Source organism: Bidens hawaiensis, unplaced genomic scaffold (genome assembly GCF_021521415.1).
Source record: "Bidens hawaiensis isolate Kalapana, Puna unplaced genomic scaffold, B.hawaiensis_p1.1 tig00014899_1, whole genome shotgun sequence".
NCBI classification, from domain to species: domain Eukaryota; kingdom Viridiplantae; phylum Streptophyta; class Magnoliopsida; order Asterales; family Asteraceae; genus Bidens; species Bidens hawaiensis.
In genome coordinates this window covers 438,548-454,220 of record NW_027492318.1, presented here as the reverse complement: position 1 = coordinate 454,220, position 15,673 = coordinate 438,548, and positions in this window count along the sequence as shown.

Below are 15,673 nucleotides of genomic sequence, written 5' to 3'. Positions count from 1 at the left end.
TTAGTATCTTCATGGGACATATGTCCAAGTATGTCCTTTTCATTTTTCAAGGTCGACTAATCATCCATTCAAAAGTAACAACCAACTTAAATTAAAAGTCAAGGTCAATTAATTAATCATTCATTCAAAGTTATCATCCTTTAAAATATCTGTTTATAAATTTTGTAACAGGTATATAAAATGACAAGCATTATTCTCGCTAATTAAAACAAGCACAAAGAAAACAATACTAATATTAAAAAATGATGGTTGTGAAACAGTGACAAAATTCTGATTTAGAAAACCTCTTGTTGCAAGTTATGAAAGTGACTGATCAAAAATAAATATTAGAGTTGGTATTTTCATCAACTTTGGCTTTGTTCTCCAACATATCGTTCACTTTTTCTAGCATTTCTAGGACCAACAAATTCATTCAGGCGAGACATCTTACGATGTCATGATGCGCCCATTCCTATGGCCATTCCTTTAATACTTCTGGCACTCGGGAGTCTCTTTGTAGGATACTTGGCCAAAGTGCGACCTGTTAGCCCATAAGTAAGTATTGCGACGAAGCGGCTATTCACAATTCACCCAACACGATCATCCGGGGTGAACAAGAATTGGGGATTGGATGCGGGCGAAATTCCCGCCAATGGCTGAGATGTTCAGTCGACTCCCTCCCCATTTGTGGGGTCTGGACCCCTACGAGTGAGCAGAAAAGGGAGGAGGAAAGAGGCCCTGGCGAACCGTCATAATTAGTGAACAAGTGTAAGCTTCGCTGCCCGACAGTATGGAGTACTGACTACTACTTGTTTGCGCTATTATGTTAGTAATATATCCATTAAAGGGGAAATAAAGAAACCCAAAGAACCGATCGAGAGAAAGATAATTGAATAATCTAATTTATAAGAAAAAAAATCCTTCTTTTAACGTAGTTGAAACTTCTTTTATTTACTAAACACTTATTTTTATAATAGAATTACAGTTTTTATATTTATTAAAAAAATCAATAATAGACTAGTTTTCAAAAACAAAAGTTTTTAGCACCGAAAACCAGTGTTTTCAGGTCTGGACTGGCCGTTTGGACTGGAAACTGGGTATGGGGCAGTTCGCTACGTGTGTTGGACTGTTTCTGAATGGTTTGTTTGGATAACTTTCCATTGATTGCTTGATTGACACACATCATCATTAATGTTTTCTTTTTTCTTATTTTTATCTTTCATTTATTTATGTGTATCCTATTCTCCTTTAAAGTCTCTTTAGGCATATATGTTACACACATATATCATTCTTTTGTCTCATTCTTTATTTAGGCTATCACATTCTCTAAATTTGGAGAATCCTGATGCCCAACTTCGGCCAGACAGACTATGTTGTTTTAACCGGGCCCACGCTGGCTTTAGAGTTTGGCTTGGACGTTCAATGGGAAACCATACAGTTGACTTCCACTTGACAGTCGTTGTGCCACCACAAGAGCATAACTCTAGGTGTAACATACGGTAAGACGAAAACCTGGGTGGGCTCAGGGTTCGAACTGCCAACAATACTTGCATAGGGACGTCTCAATGTTAGTAGAGGCCTAAAGTGAATTAAAATATAGAGGCCTTTTTAAAAAAATATATTTGATATAAACCCTCCTTCTTTTCTCAGGCTTGGGACCAACAATAATAAATTAATAAGTTTATAGTTTGCAGAGATAAAATTTTTTGTTTTTTTAACCTTTTAGAATGAATTGATTCCAACTTTTGAATTCTATTTAACATTATAAAAAAATCTGACTATAAATAATCTAAAATTTTCTAAGAATAGAAAGTCTAAGTTGCAAAAAATAGAACCAAAATCACATGGGCTCATCAATTGGTTCTTTATAAAAAAACCCACTTTTAAAACCTATAATACATGACCCATATAAAATTAGAGACAAATATTAGAGGCCCAAAGTCACTATCTTATTTGGCTGGCCCGCAGGCCGGGCCGGCTTGCATTAAGTCATCTGGTTAGTATGTCCATGCAATGATGACCACAAAACAAATTTTCAACGTAATGTGCAAGATAAGGAGTACACTTTAGTTTACTTGGTATTTTAAATGACAATCATTTTGGTTGGATAACTAATTCACCATTGACTTTTCATAAAGTTTGGTAGTTGATTTGCCACGTAAGCTCATCTTGAACTTGTGGTCTCAAACAGGAATAGGACATATTTGGACCAGACACATTTGTTAGTTGATTTACAGATTTTGAATCAGGCAGTGAAGAAAAAGTAATGACGCCTTAGACTCGTAATCTCACAACATCCCATTTTACACTATAAATCAAATGATTGCTGTTTAGCTTGTTGTCCACTTGCCTCGTGTTTCGATGTAATCACTACCTTGCTTATTATAATTTTATATATTACTTATAAAGATTACTAAATAAGATATTTTATATATTGCTTATTATAATTTTATATATTACGTAGCCTTAATCGAAGCCTTTGTCTTCATTTGCTTTGATTCAAATCAGGTGCACCGATTTAAACAATCCAACTGCAAATCCCCCATTCATCCGTAATAACCCAAATCCTATTTTCACTTTGTACATTTAAAAAGGAATCATCATCAACTAAAATTTTGAAGAAAATAGTTTGCCCGCCAGGTGTTTGACAAAACGCCTCAATGAAATAATCTTTGTTTTTGGTGTTTTGAGGAGGGGAGGGCAACGGGTGGTTGCTCTCCTCATTCCTCTTTGGTTCGGGTGTTCATTCTTCAAACTCAACTCGAGTTTTGTTTTATTATTATTTTTCTTGGTGTGGTACTTGGCTACCGGGGTGTTTTGTGGGTCGGGAGTGGTATGACCGGGGCTATTGAGGAGGTTGTTTGGCCGTGTCCGTTTAGAGGCTTCCACTGTTGCCCGGATGGATTACCGGGGTCCAAGGGGGTTCGATTGGCCACACATATTAAGCGGCTTCATTTGTCATCGAATGACAAGAAAGAGACCTTACGGGAGGCGATCTCGACAAATTTGGATTTGTTTATTTCGGTTGGTGAGGCTTTAAAGGTCTCGCGTAGGTGGATGTGTGGAGCGTGTATGGAGTCACATGCTCTCCGTCGGGGGTGCCATCATGATGACGGGTCGGTCTGGTACAAGTGTGTCACGGGAGATGTGGAGGAATATATAGTGGGGATTGCGAAGCCACATGTTGGGAGGGAAGTTGTCGCGGTGGGAAGGGTGGAGGTGGATGTAGCTCTCCTTGAGCGTGTCTTCACTCTTCCTATTACGACTGTTAAAAACATTCCTCATAGTTGTCGTATGGCTTTTTCCCAAGCCTTAGTGGGTGCTCTGGGTAAGGTGGTGGCTATGCCAGAGTCTGTTGAGGCATGGGTGAAACTGTTGTTGTTACCACGTTGCACCTTACGAGTTTTCAGACCTTCTAATCGTCAGCAACGCAGGTCTGGCAATAGAAAGTCTGAGCAATGCCGAATTATTCAATGGTCGCTATCCGCTTGCGGTGACCGTGACGGTTTCTTTGAGCTCCTTATATCGCTTTTTAACCAACCCCTAGGAGATGCCCCGGGTGGTGATGCGTTTGTACCCGAGTCTGACAACGGCGGGTTGGGCGCCAATGTTAAACAATGTTTGCGAAAAGTTGCGGACGGGCATTTCACTGCTGCGGTCAAGGTATTATGCTCTTCAGGGGTTGCACCTTTCGGTAAGGATACTTTGAACGCTTTGTTGTCTAAGCATCCCATCATGGCACCTCCGATTATGCCTGCTTCCTTGCTTTCTGAGTCTCCCCTTGTCGTGGACGTTGATAGTGTGCTTGGGTGCATTAAGTCTTTCCCTAAAGGGACTTCGTGTGGGCGGGACGGTTTGCGAGCCCAACACATTTTAGATGCGTTGTGCGGAGAGGGGTCTCCGATTGCGGATGGTTTACTCAAGGCTATCTCTGCGGTGGTTAATTTATTTTTGGGGGGAAGGTGTCCTAAGGTGTTGGCAGAGTTTGTTGCGTCTGCCCCACTTACGCCGTTGCTTAAACCGGACAATGGGATTAGACCTATTGCCGTTGGGGCCATTTGGAGGCGGTTGGTCTCTAAGGTGGCTATGAGGGGTGTCGGGAAGGAGATGGTTAAATACCTCGGTGACTTTCAATTTGGGGTGGGAGTCCCCAGTGGGGCAGAGGCCGTGCTTCATAGCGCGAACAGGTTTCTAAATCAGTTTCATTCGGATGGGTCATTGGCTATGCTTACTGTTGATTTTCCAATGCCTTCAACTTAGTAGATAGGACGACCCTTCTACATGAGGTTCGGAGTCGATGTCCTTCCATTTCTCTTTGGGTGGATTTTTTATATGGGCAGTCGGCTAGGTAATATGTGGATGATACTTTCATTAAATCCACCACTGGGGTTCAACAGGGGGACCCTCTTGGGCCTCTCCTTTTTGCCTTAGCTTTGCACCCACTTGTTCACCAAATCAGAGATCGGTGCAAGCTTCTCTTTCATGCTTGGTACTTGGATGATGACACGATTATCGGGGATACTAGAGAGGTAGCCAAAGCGTTAGATATTATCAGGTCTGAGGGGCCTCGTCTGGGTCTTGAATTAAACGTTAAGAAAACAGAGTTATTTTGGCCAACATGCAATCGGGTGAAGGCACAGGAGGGGTTGTTCCCTTGCGGGATTGGAAGGCCGGTGCTTGGCGTGAAACTCCTTGGTGGTGCTGTAAGCCAGGATGCGGGGTTTATCAGCAGTTTGGCTATGAAAAGGGCATCTAGCGCTGTGGAACTGATGAGCTGTCTCCCAGGACTTCGGGATCCTCAATGCGAGCTTCTTTTGCTTCGCTCATGTATGGGAGTCGCCAAGCTTTTGTTCGGTTTGAGAACATGCCAACCTATGTATGTGGGGGAAGCTGTTTCTATATTTGACAATGGTCTTCGAAGGGCGATTGAGGACATCGTGGTTTGTGGAGGTCCGTTCTTTGGGGATCTCCAATGGAGGTTGGCGTCACTTCCGATCCGTTATGGGGGGTTGGGTCTCTGTTCGGCCGAGGATGTATCTACATATGCTTTTGTGGCTTCGAGAGCACAGTCGTGGTGTTTGCAAGACCATATTCTTCGGGGTTGTGATATTTATGGGTTGGACTCTGATTATGGGTGTGCGATGGATCGTTTACGTACTTCACTTCCAGATTTTGATCTTAGCGGGTTCTCTAATAAGGACACCGCCCCCCCTAAAGCCCAACATGTTGTGGCGAGTGCCTTATTTAGTGGAATCGTTAAGAGTTTAGAAGTGAAGTTTGATTTATCCCCTCGCCAAAAGGCGGTGTTTGAATGCCTTCGGGCTCCTCGGGCTCAGGATTTTCTAACGGCTATCCCCATTGAAGGATTAGGCCAACGTATGTCGGGTTTGGAGTATCGGGCTATCCTTAAGTACCGGTTAATGATCCCTATGTTCCCGACGGATGAGCCTTGCCCAATTTGTCGCAAGGTCTGTTTGGATTCTTTTGGTGACCATGCGGTGCATTGCAAAGAATTGCCTGGCTTTAAATACAGACATGATCTGGTTAGGGATGTTCTGTGTGATGTTCTTAAACGGGCAGGGATTTCTGCTAAAAAGGAGGCCCCTGTTAACTTTCTCACGGATCCTATTGAAAGGAGGTCTACTTTACGACCAGCTGATATTCTTGTGTTCGGGTGGGCAGGGGGGAAACACGCCTGTGTGGATCTTACAGGAGTGTCTCCTCTTGTTGGGCTCAGGGACCGTGGGTTTGTTGTGGGTCAGGCTGCGTTGAAGGCTGAATCGGGCAAAGTTGTTAAACACGAGAAAGCTTGTTTAGATAATCAACATGTCTTTCTACCATTTGCCTTTGATACATTTGGTTTTCTGGCTCCAGAGGCTGTGAAATTTTTGAGTAGGGTTCAGCGCGTCGTACACGGAACCTCTTCAGCTTCTAGGTTCCAAAGCTTCGTTTTTAGCAGGATTGGCTTTGCTGTTCAAAAGGGGGTTGCGGCGCAGCTTGTTGCCCGTTTGCCTGCCACTTTATTGTAATCGTTTTATAGTAAATTATATAAAACTTTAATTTACCACCAACATGAGTCATGCATTTTCTCCATTCTGCCAGCTACTTATCGTTGTGACCTCGTTTCACTTTTGCTTATCTAATCTAACCTTTGATGGCCGGTTATGCATAGATGTTGAGAGGCGAGCACTTCTTGAGTTCAAGCATGGAATCATAGATGAAGCAGATCGACTTGGTTCTTGGATTGGTGAGAGTGATTGCTGCACATGGGCTGGGATTTCTTGTGATAATTCTACTGGTCATGTTCATGGGATTCATCTCCCAGGACTTGATGGTCATTGTGATTATCAGGGACGTTTTACCTTATACAAACAATATGAAGAAGCCTTTAAGCTTCATAGGCTGAGAGGAGATTTAAATCCATCCTTGTTGCATTTAAAGCAACTCAGGCATCTTGACTTGAGTTGCAATGATTTTGGAGGGGCGCAAGTTCCAAGCTTTATATCTTCTCTTGGAAACTTAAGGTATCTTAACCTCTCAAATTCCGCATTTGGTGGAGTGATCCCTTCTCAGTTGGGTGATCTTTCAAAATTGCACGTCCTTTCTCTTGGTAACCTTTATGATGTTGAAGATACTTATGGATCTTATGACTTAACTAGCGTGCCGAACATGCAGTGGTTGTCAAGTCTCCATTTGTTGACTCACTTGGATATGAATGGCGTGAACCTAAGTAAAACAGGCAATTGGTTTCAGGTGATCAACACCCTTTCTTCTTTAGTCGAACTGCATCTATCTAGGTGTGAACTTTCGCATATAGACCCACATGTTCCTGTTCATAATCTAACGTCCCTTACCTTGCTTGATCTCTCATTTAACAATTTTAGTAGTCCTGTGCCACAATAGATATTCAGTATCACTAACCTGGTTTTTTTGAATTTACGTGAGTGTAATTTTCACGGTCCTATTCCTAGTAATACAGGTATGTTCCACAATTTGACTGCTCTCAAATTGCTTTATGTTTCTGGCAATGATTTCATGAATTCTTCCTTAGTACTAAAAGGGTTGTCTAGTAGTGTCGGTAGTAATCTCATTTTGTTGGATATAAGTTTTTGTGACATATCAAGTCCGGTTCTTGATGCCCTTCACAACTTGACCTCTCTTCTTAGCCTTTATGCATCAGGAAATCAACTTACAAAGGCAATACCTAAATCATTAGGTGACCTATGTAGTTTGAGAGATCTTGATATGTCAGGTATGGAAACTCTTCAAAATACCGTAACAAACATTCTTCAAAGTTTTATGGAGTGCAAATCACCCACCTTGGAAACATTGTTATTCCACGGGGCTTTCTGGTCATATACCAGATCAACTTGGAAAACTGATACATCTGCAATATCTAGTACTTGATTATAACCATATTGTTGGTATCATTCCAGACTCCATTGGACACTTGACCTCTATGAGGGTATTATCACTTTCTTGGAATCTAATCGTTGGTCATATTCCATTCTTGATTGGAAAATTATTGTCGTTGGAGTATTTAGATCTTTCATATAACCGACTGAATGGAAGCATTCCTGATAGCCTCGGTCAACTTTCCAAGTTGATTCATTTAGATATTTCTTACAACTTGCTGAAAGGTGTTGTGACAGAAGCTCATTTTGACAAACAAGTGAGCTTGAAATATTTAAATGGAAAAGGCAACAAGTTGATCCTAAGACCTCGGCTTTCAAACTGGATTCCCCCTTTCCAGCTATACGAGCTGTTTTTGAACTCGTGGGGTTTAGGACCCCAATTCCCATTGTGGATTCAATCACAGAAGGATTTAAAACAACTGGACATAAGCAATACAGGCATTTCAGAATACATGCCTCAGTACTCATTTTGGAGTTCATTCAACAACCTAGGGTGTTTAGATATGTCACAAAATCGTATACAAGGAACGTTGTTGAGTATCCCTTCAACACTGAGTTTGCTCGACTTAAGTTTTAATGAGTTTGGTGGAGAACTAACTCATCTCTCCAATGGTGAGTTTCCAATTCTTTGGATCTATCAAATAATTTCTTTGTAGGAACATTACGTAATTTGTTGTGTTCTGGTGGCGTGAAAAGCACACTGTCTCTTAGCTTGGGGAATAATAGTTTTTCAGGTGTCATTCCTGAGTGCTGGGAGAGGTGGCCTAGGTTGAGATTCTTAAAGTTGAATAACAACAATCTTTCTGGTGGGATTCCAAACACTTTGGGCTCTTTATCTTGGCTAGGATCATTGAGCATAGGTGGGAACAATCTCTTGGGAAGATTGCCTGCGTCTCTAACGAACTTGACTAGCTTACTGATCCTTCAACTTGGTAGAAATGAACTTGTTGGAAAAATTCCAACATGGCTTGGAACGAAATTCACTCTTTTGAGACTTCTCAACCTTAGATCCAACAATTTTCATGGAAATATTCCTCATGAGCTTTGTAATCTTAGAATGATTCAGATTTTGGACCTTGCTGATAACAATCTTTCAGGAAATATTCCAAGGTGCATCAATAACTTTAGTGTCCTTTCAGGGAAAGAAAATATCACAGATGATCAATTTTCCTTCTATGTGATTTACGGGGGAGAAACTATCACTAGTGATTTACTAGTGACAAAGGGTTGTGAGGACACATATAGCACTATTCTTCAATTGGTGATGTTGTTCGACCTTTCGAGTAACAATTTTTATGGGTATATTCCAAGTGACCTTACAACTCTTGTAATGCTGAAAACATTGAATCTATCAAGAAACCAATTAACCAGAAGGATCCCGGAGAAGATTGGAGACATGAAAAGACTTGAATCCTTTGATTTATCATTGAACAAGCTTTTTGGGGAGCTACCCGTGAGCCTATCTGACTTGAGTTTCTTGAGCAGCTTCAATGTGTCCTACAACAATTTTACTGGAAGAGTTCCATCAGGTACTCAGCTTCAGGGCTTCATTGAGTCCAGCTTCATTGGTAACAAACTTTGTGGAGCTCCTCTCACTGAGAGTTGTGCAGTCAAGGTACCCGACAAAGAAGACAGAAATGAAGAAGGATCACACGAAACAGATTGGGGCTTGATTATCAGTACGCTGCTTGGATTGGTTGTCGGTTTTTGGATTGTTGTGGCTCTGTTGATAGTCAGCAGATCATGGAGGACCACATATTTTCTTTTTTTGAGTAAACTGAGGTTTAAATAAATTTATCGATAAGTATTGTTAAAACATGTCGTGATTATGTAACACGTTTGAAGTTTTACTCTAGAAAGATGTATGAATGTAGTTAATTACAAGCTTGAATTGTAATTTATATGACTATTGGAGGCCTGCTATGTTTGATTCTATAAACTAATTCTACATTTTTTTTTAAAATTTTGCTAGAAACTTCACCGACTTTGCTTCAACCCATGGGCAACCGGGCAAGGGTGATGTTGTTAAAGCGCACGCTCCATGAATTTTAAGATTCCTTATATGTAATACAAGTAGTGGACATTTTCATATACACAGATATTTTAGAAAAAATAAAGAAAAAGAAAACTGGAAAGTTTGTATGAACAAGAATGGTTGCAGTTGTAATAGCTATTGAAAAGAGAAGTTTAGTCTTAAAGCGAAACATTAAAAAGAATATAATGAAAGCTTTATAGCGTTAAAAGGCGTGATCCCAAGAGTCAAAGACAACATCATGAGACTGGTGGACTGGTCGGGCCGGGGTATGTATTGTGTCTAGCAGGTTCTGATCAACTTGCATGCGAATCAGGATGGGTTCTACCAAATTTGGTTTTTATTTGTTCAAGATTTTTGGCCAGGGAGTTTGTTTTATATAGTTGGTTCTTGCTATTGAGATTTCTGATTGACTCTCGGTAATCCTAACAATCCCGAGGGTAACTCTGTTGCTTGTGATCTGAATGTAAATTCTGAATTTGGGTTTGGAGTGAGCTTATGAACCGGAGCCTAATCTGCCTTTTATCTTTTAATAACCTTTCGGATATCATGTCGGAGCCAGCTGCTGAGTACTGCAATTGGCTGAATGACCAAAATTGTTATATGATAAACTGTAAGTTAGGCCATCTGTTCTTGTATATAGCTAAGGGCTTTTTTTCCGTCTAATGTTAAATCTATTTATTCTAATTAAGTTTGGTTTGCGTCTCCTGGTTTTGTAATCTTAACTAGTTCAGTATCAATCACTTTTGATTAATATGCATTTTAATACACGCTGCATGACTTTTGATTGTTTGGCCTATACTGACTAGTTTGCTATCAGTATAAAAATATCAAAGAAAGAAGATTGTAACCAATATGTCTTTGTACATTGGTGAAACATGTGTTCCTTGACTTTCTAAGTTTTGACTAGTTTGCTTAAAGTTTGATTGTTATTTTGGACCAAAAAAACATGTGTTCCATGACTTTCCAGATTTTGGACCAGGACATGAAGGAAAAGTAAAAGATACTTTAAAAACCTAATTTCGCAATATCCCATTTTAACCTATTAATAGGGTGATTGCTATTCACTACATAATCAACCAGCAACATGAGTCCTGCATTTTCTCCCTTATGTTTGCTTGTTGTTATGACCTTGTTTCACTTTTGCTTCTCTAACCAAAACCTTCATGGCCGGCTTTGCATAGAAGTTGAGAGATGAGCACTTCTTGATTTCAAACATGGAATCATAGATGAAGCAGATCGACTTGCTTCTTGGGTTGGTGAGGAGAGTGACTGTTGCAGATGGGCTGGGATTGCTTGTGATAATTCTACCGGTCATGTTCATCAGATTCAACTTCGTGGACTTGATGGTCACTGTGATAGTCAAGGTTTTACCACGTACCAAGCACACGAGGAAGCCTCTAAGCTTCATAGGCTGAGAGGAGATTTAAATCCAACCTTGTTGAATCTGAAGCAACTCTGGCACCTGGACTTGAGTTGCAATGATTTTGGAGGGATGCAAGTTTCAAGCTTTATATCTTCTCTTGGAAACTTAAGGTATCTTAACCTCTCAAATTCCGGATTTGGTGGAGTGATCCCTTCTCAGTTGGGCAATCTTTCAAAATTGCATGTCCTTTCTCTTGGTAACCTTTATGATGCTGAAGATACTTATGGATCTTATGAGTTAACTAGCATGCCGAACATGCAATGGTTGTCAAGTCTCCATTTGTTGACTCACTTGGATATGAATGGCGTGAACCTAAGTAAAGCAGGCAATTGGTTTCAGGTGATCAACACCCTTCCTTCTTTAGTCGAACTGCATCTGTCTATATGTAAACTCTCGTATATAGATCCCTATGCTCATGTTCATAATATAACATCCCTTACCTTGCTTGATCTCTCATTTAACACTTTTAGTAGTTCTGTGCCATGGTGGATATTCAGTATTACTAACCTGGTTTCTTTGGATTTAAGTGGGTGTAAATTTCATGGCCATGTTCCTAGTAGTACTAGTCTCTTCCGTAATTTGACTGCTCTCAAGTTGCTTGATGTTAGTGACAACAATTTCATGAATTCTTCCTCGGTATTAAAAGAGTTGTCTAGCAGTATAGGTGGTAATCTCGTTTCGTTGGATATTAGTTCTTGTGATATCTCGAGTCCGGTGCTTGATTCCCTTCACAACTTGACCTCTCTTCGTAGCCTTGACCTTTCAAAAAATCAACTTACGAAAACAATACCTAAATCATTGGGTAACCTTTGTAATTTGAGAGAGCTTGATATGTCATATATAGAATCTCTTCAAAATACCTCAACATACACTCTACAAAGTTTTTTTGAGTGCAAATCACCTGCGCTGGTGTCATTGCGCTTAGAGGCCACTGGACTTACTGGTTCCCTACCAGACCAACTTGTAAAACTGACACGCTTAAAGTACCTACAACTTGATGGTAACTATATTGTTGGTATGATTCCAGATTCCATAGGGCAGATGACTTCTTTAAGGACATTATCGCTTTCCTGGAATCAAATTTCTGGTCCTATTCCATTCGTAATTGGAAGACTATTGTCATTGGTGTCCTTAGATCTTTCACAAAACCAACTAAACTGCAGCATTCCTGATAGCCTTGGTCAACTTTCCAAGTTGATTTTTTTAGATTTTTCTTCCAATTTTCTGGAAGGTGTCGTGACCGAAGCTCACCTTGACAAACTAGTGAGCTTGAAGTATCTAAATGGAAAAGGCAACAGCTTGTCCCTAAGACCTCGACTTTCAAACTGGATTCCACCTTTCCAGCTATACAACTTGTATTTGAATTCGTGGAGTTTAGGGCCCCAATTCCCACTGTGGATTGAATTGCAAAAGAACTTGACAGAATTGGACATAAGCAACACAAGTATTGAATACATGGCAGATACATTTTGGAGATCCTTCAACAACCTAGAGTGCTTAGATATGTCACATAATCGTATACAAGGAACGTTGTTGAGTATTCCTTCAACACTGCGTTTGCTCGACTTAAGTTATAATGAGTTTGGTGGAGAACTAACTCATCTCTCCAATGGTGAGTTTCCAATTTCTTTGGATCTATCAAATAATTTCTTTGTAGGAACATTACATAATTTGTTGTGTTCGGGTGATGTGAAAAGGACACAAGTTCTTAGTTTGGGGAATAATAATTTGTCGGGGGTCATTCCTGAGTGCTGGGAGAAGTGGCCTAGGTTGAGATTCTTAAACTTGAATAACAACAATCTTTCTGGTGGGATTCCAAGTTCTTTGGGTTCTTTATCTTGGCTAGGATCATTAAGCATACGTGGGAACAATCTCTCGGGAAGATTGCCTGCTTCTCTAATTAACTTAACAGGTTTAGTGATCCTTCAACTTGGTAGAAATGAACTTGTTGGAAGCATTCCAGCATGGCTTGGAACAAAACTCACTCTTTTGAGACTGCTCAACCTTAGATCCAACAATTTTCATGGAAATATTCCTCATGAGCTTTGTTATCTTACAATGATTCAAATTTTGGACCTTGCGGATAACAATCTTTCAGGAAATATTCCAAGATGCGTCAACAACTTTACTGTCCTTTCAGGGAAAGAAAGTACCATGAATGATCGATTCTCTTTCTATGTGGTTTACGGGGGGAGCAACTATTGCTAGTGATTTACTGGTGACAAAGGGCCGTGAGGACACATATAGCACTACTCTTCAATTTGTGATGTTGTTAGACCTTTCAAGTAACAATCTTTTTGGAAACATTCCAAGTGAGTTCACGACCCTTGCAGTGTTAAAATCATTGAATTTATCTAGAAATCAATTGACCGGAAGGATCCCGGAAAAGATTGGAGACATGAAAAGACTTGAATCCTTTGATTTATCATTGAACAAGCTTTCAGGGGAGCTTCCCGTGAGCCTATCTGACTTGAGTTTCTTGAGCAACTTCAATGTCTCCTACAACAATCTGACTGGAAGAGTTCCATCAGGTACTCAGCTTCAGGGCTTCAATGAGTCCAGCTTCATTGGTAACAAACTTTGTGGAACTCCTCTCACTAAGCGTTGTGCGCCGTGAAGAAGGATCACACGAAACAGATTGGGGCTTAATTATTAGTACGTTGCTTGGATTAATTGTTGGTTTTTGATTGTTGTGGCTCTGTTGATAGTCAGCAAATTATAGAGGACTACATATTTTCGCTTCTTAGTTATCAATAAGTGTTGTTAAAACATGTCGTGATTATATAGAACATTTGAAGTTTTACTTTAGAAAGATGTATGAATGAAGCTAAGTTCAAGCTTGAATAAAGTTGTTAAAGCGCCTGTCCCAAGAATTTTAAGATTCCTTATTTGTAATACACGTATTGGATGCTACGATATATAAAGATATTTAAGAAAAATGAAATATAAAGAAAACTGGAAATTTTGTACGAACAAGAATGGTTGCGGTTGTAATAGCTATTGAAAAGAGAAGTTTAGTCTTATAGTGAAACATTAAAAAATAATCGAATGAAAGCTTTATATCATTAAAAGGTGTGATTCCAAGAGTCAAAGACCCCGGCGTATAAGCCTGGCGGACAGATAAGGGACATATGTACGGGGTTCTGACCAAATTTGGTTTCTATTTCTTGAAGATTTGGGCAAAGGAGCTTGTTTACTGAGATTTTTGATTGACTCTCGCTAATCCTAACAATTCCAGAGGGTAACTCTGATGCTTGTGAGCTGAATGTAAATTCTGAATTCAGTTTGGAGTATATTTCTGAGCTGGAGCCAAATCTGCCTCTGATTTATCTTGTAATAACCTTTCGAATATCATGTCTGAGCCAGCGGCTGAATACGGAAATTAATTTGGCTGAATGATCAAAATTGTTGATAAACTGGAAGTTGGGCCATCTAATGTTGTATATAGAGAGCCCCAAAATTTTAATAGGTTCTCGGAGATGACCCTATTTTTTCTGAAAACAACAGTCTTACGCATTTAAAACTGTAGTAGTCAAACATACCCTTAGATGTTGTTTGATTGATAAATAATGATCATAAATGACACATTCAAAGAAACCTTTGGTCCAAAGTGTTCATAAATGACACATTTGAAGAAATCTTTTATCCAAAATGATACCGATACTCTTATAATGGTTATTCGCTATTTGTCACCTAATCATTAACTGCTTCTCAATTCCATAAACGCCTTTGTTTTTCTCATCTAACCATTCACCACCTCTTATTTCCATAATCGCCTTTGTTTTTCTCATCGCCTTCATTCCCATATTACTTCATTCGTTTCAAAACCACCTCCACTGATATTCTTTTTAACATCTGTAGCTGGGTCTTAACTAAGTGATTGATGGATCATGTTGCATCTAGGAAAAAAAGTATAGGTAGGAAAAAAGGCCTTATTATCGTGTACAAAATGTGTGCCTTTTAAATATAGAACCCAAAATGTGGAAGGTGATGGGCTGTCGTTATTTGGGTTTCCATTATCAGGCTGGCATACGAAGTTAGGGCCTTTTAAAATTGGGGCTGACAATTCAAATTATCTGGACTAGAACCCATGTTATATGGATCAAGTATGTGGGCCTACACATTTCATCCATTTGATTTCAGAAACCTATATCTAGTTATCAACATTTACGTAGAAATAAACCCAAAGAACTAAAATAAGAGTATTTAGGTAATTTAGTTTATAAAAAATGTTATGTCTTCTAAGGTATTACAAACTTATGAAAAGGGTTTTAGTCCAGATAATTTTTAATATTGGCTTCATTCCCTTATTACCTCACTGGTTTCAAAACATTATCCACCTTAGGATTACAATATAAGAAAATGATATCTTCTTATTAAAATATCACCGATCCGTTTTCATGACAAAAAAATAATAATAAATAAATACATAAAAAATAAAAAGAAAAAGAAAGAAAGACATTTTTGACATTTTTATTCCTCTCTCCGTTCTTTCTCTTGATTTTGCAAATTGTTTTAATATCGCATATAAGAGGTTTTTTTAGCAAAATATATAACATGACCATTTTCATTTCCTTACAATGCTCCGTTCCATTGCATCAATGATTTACACAAAAATATTTTGCAAACTAATTGAGAATTTAGTCTGACATTGCATGATGCCCGCTCATTTTTTTTTCAAGGAATGATCCTATTAGAATCCACATAAATTGATTTTCTAACAGGTTGTGAAAATAGAGCCGGAGACTTTGATTTCCATACTTGGTTTTTCAGAGTTTATAGCTAATCGTTTAGATTAAATTTAAACAACTGAATTGGTCT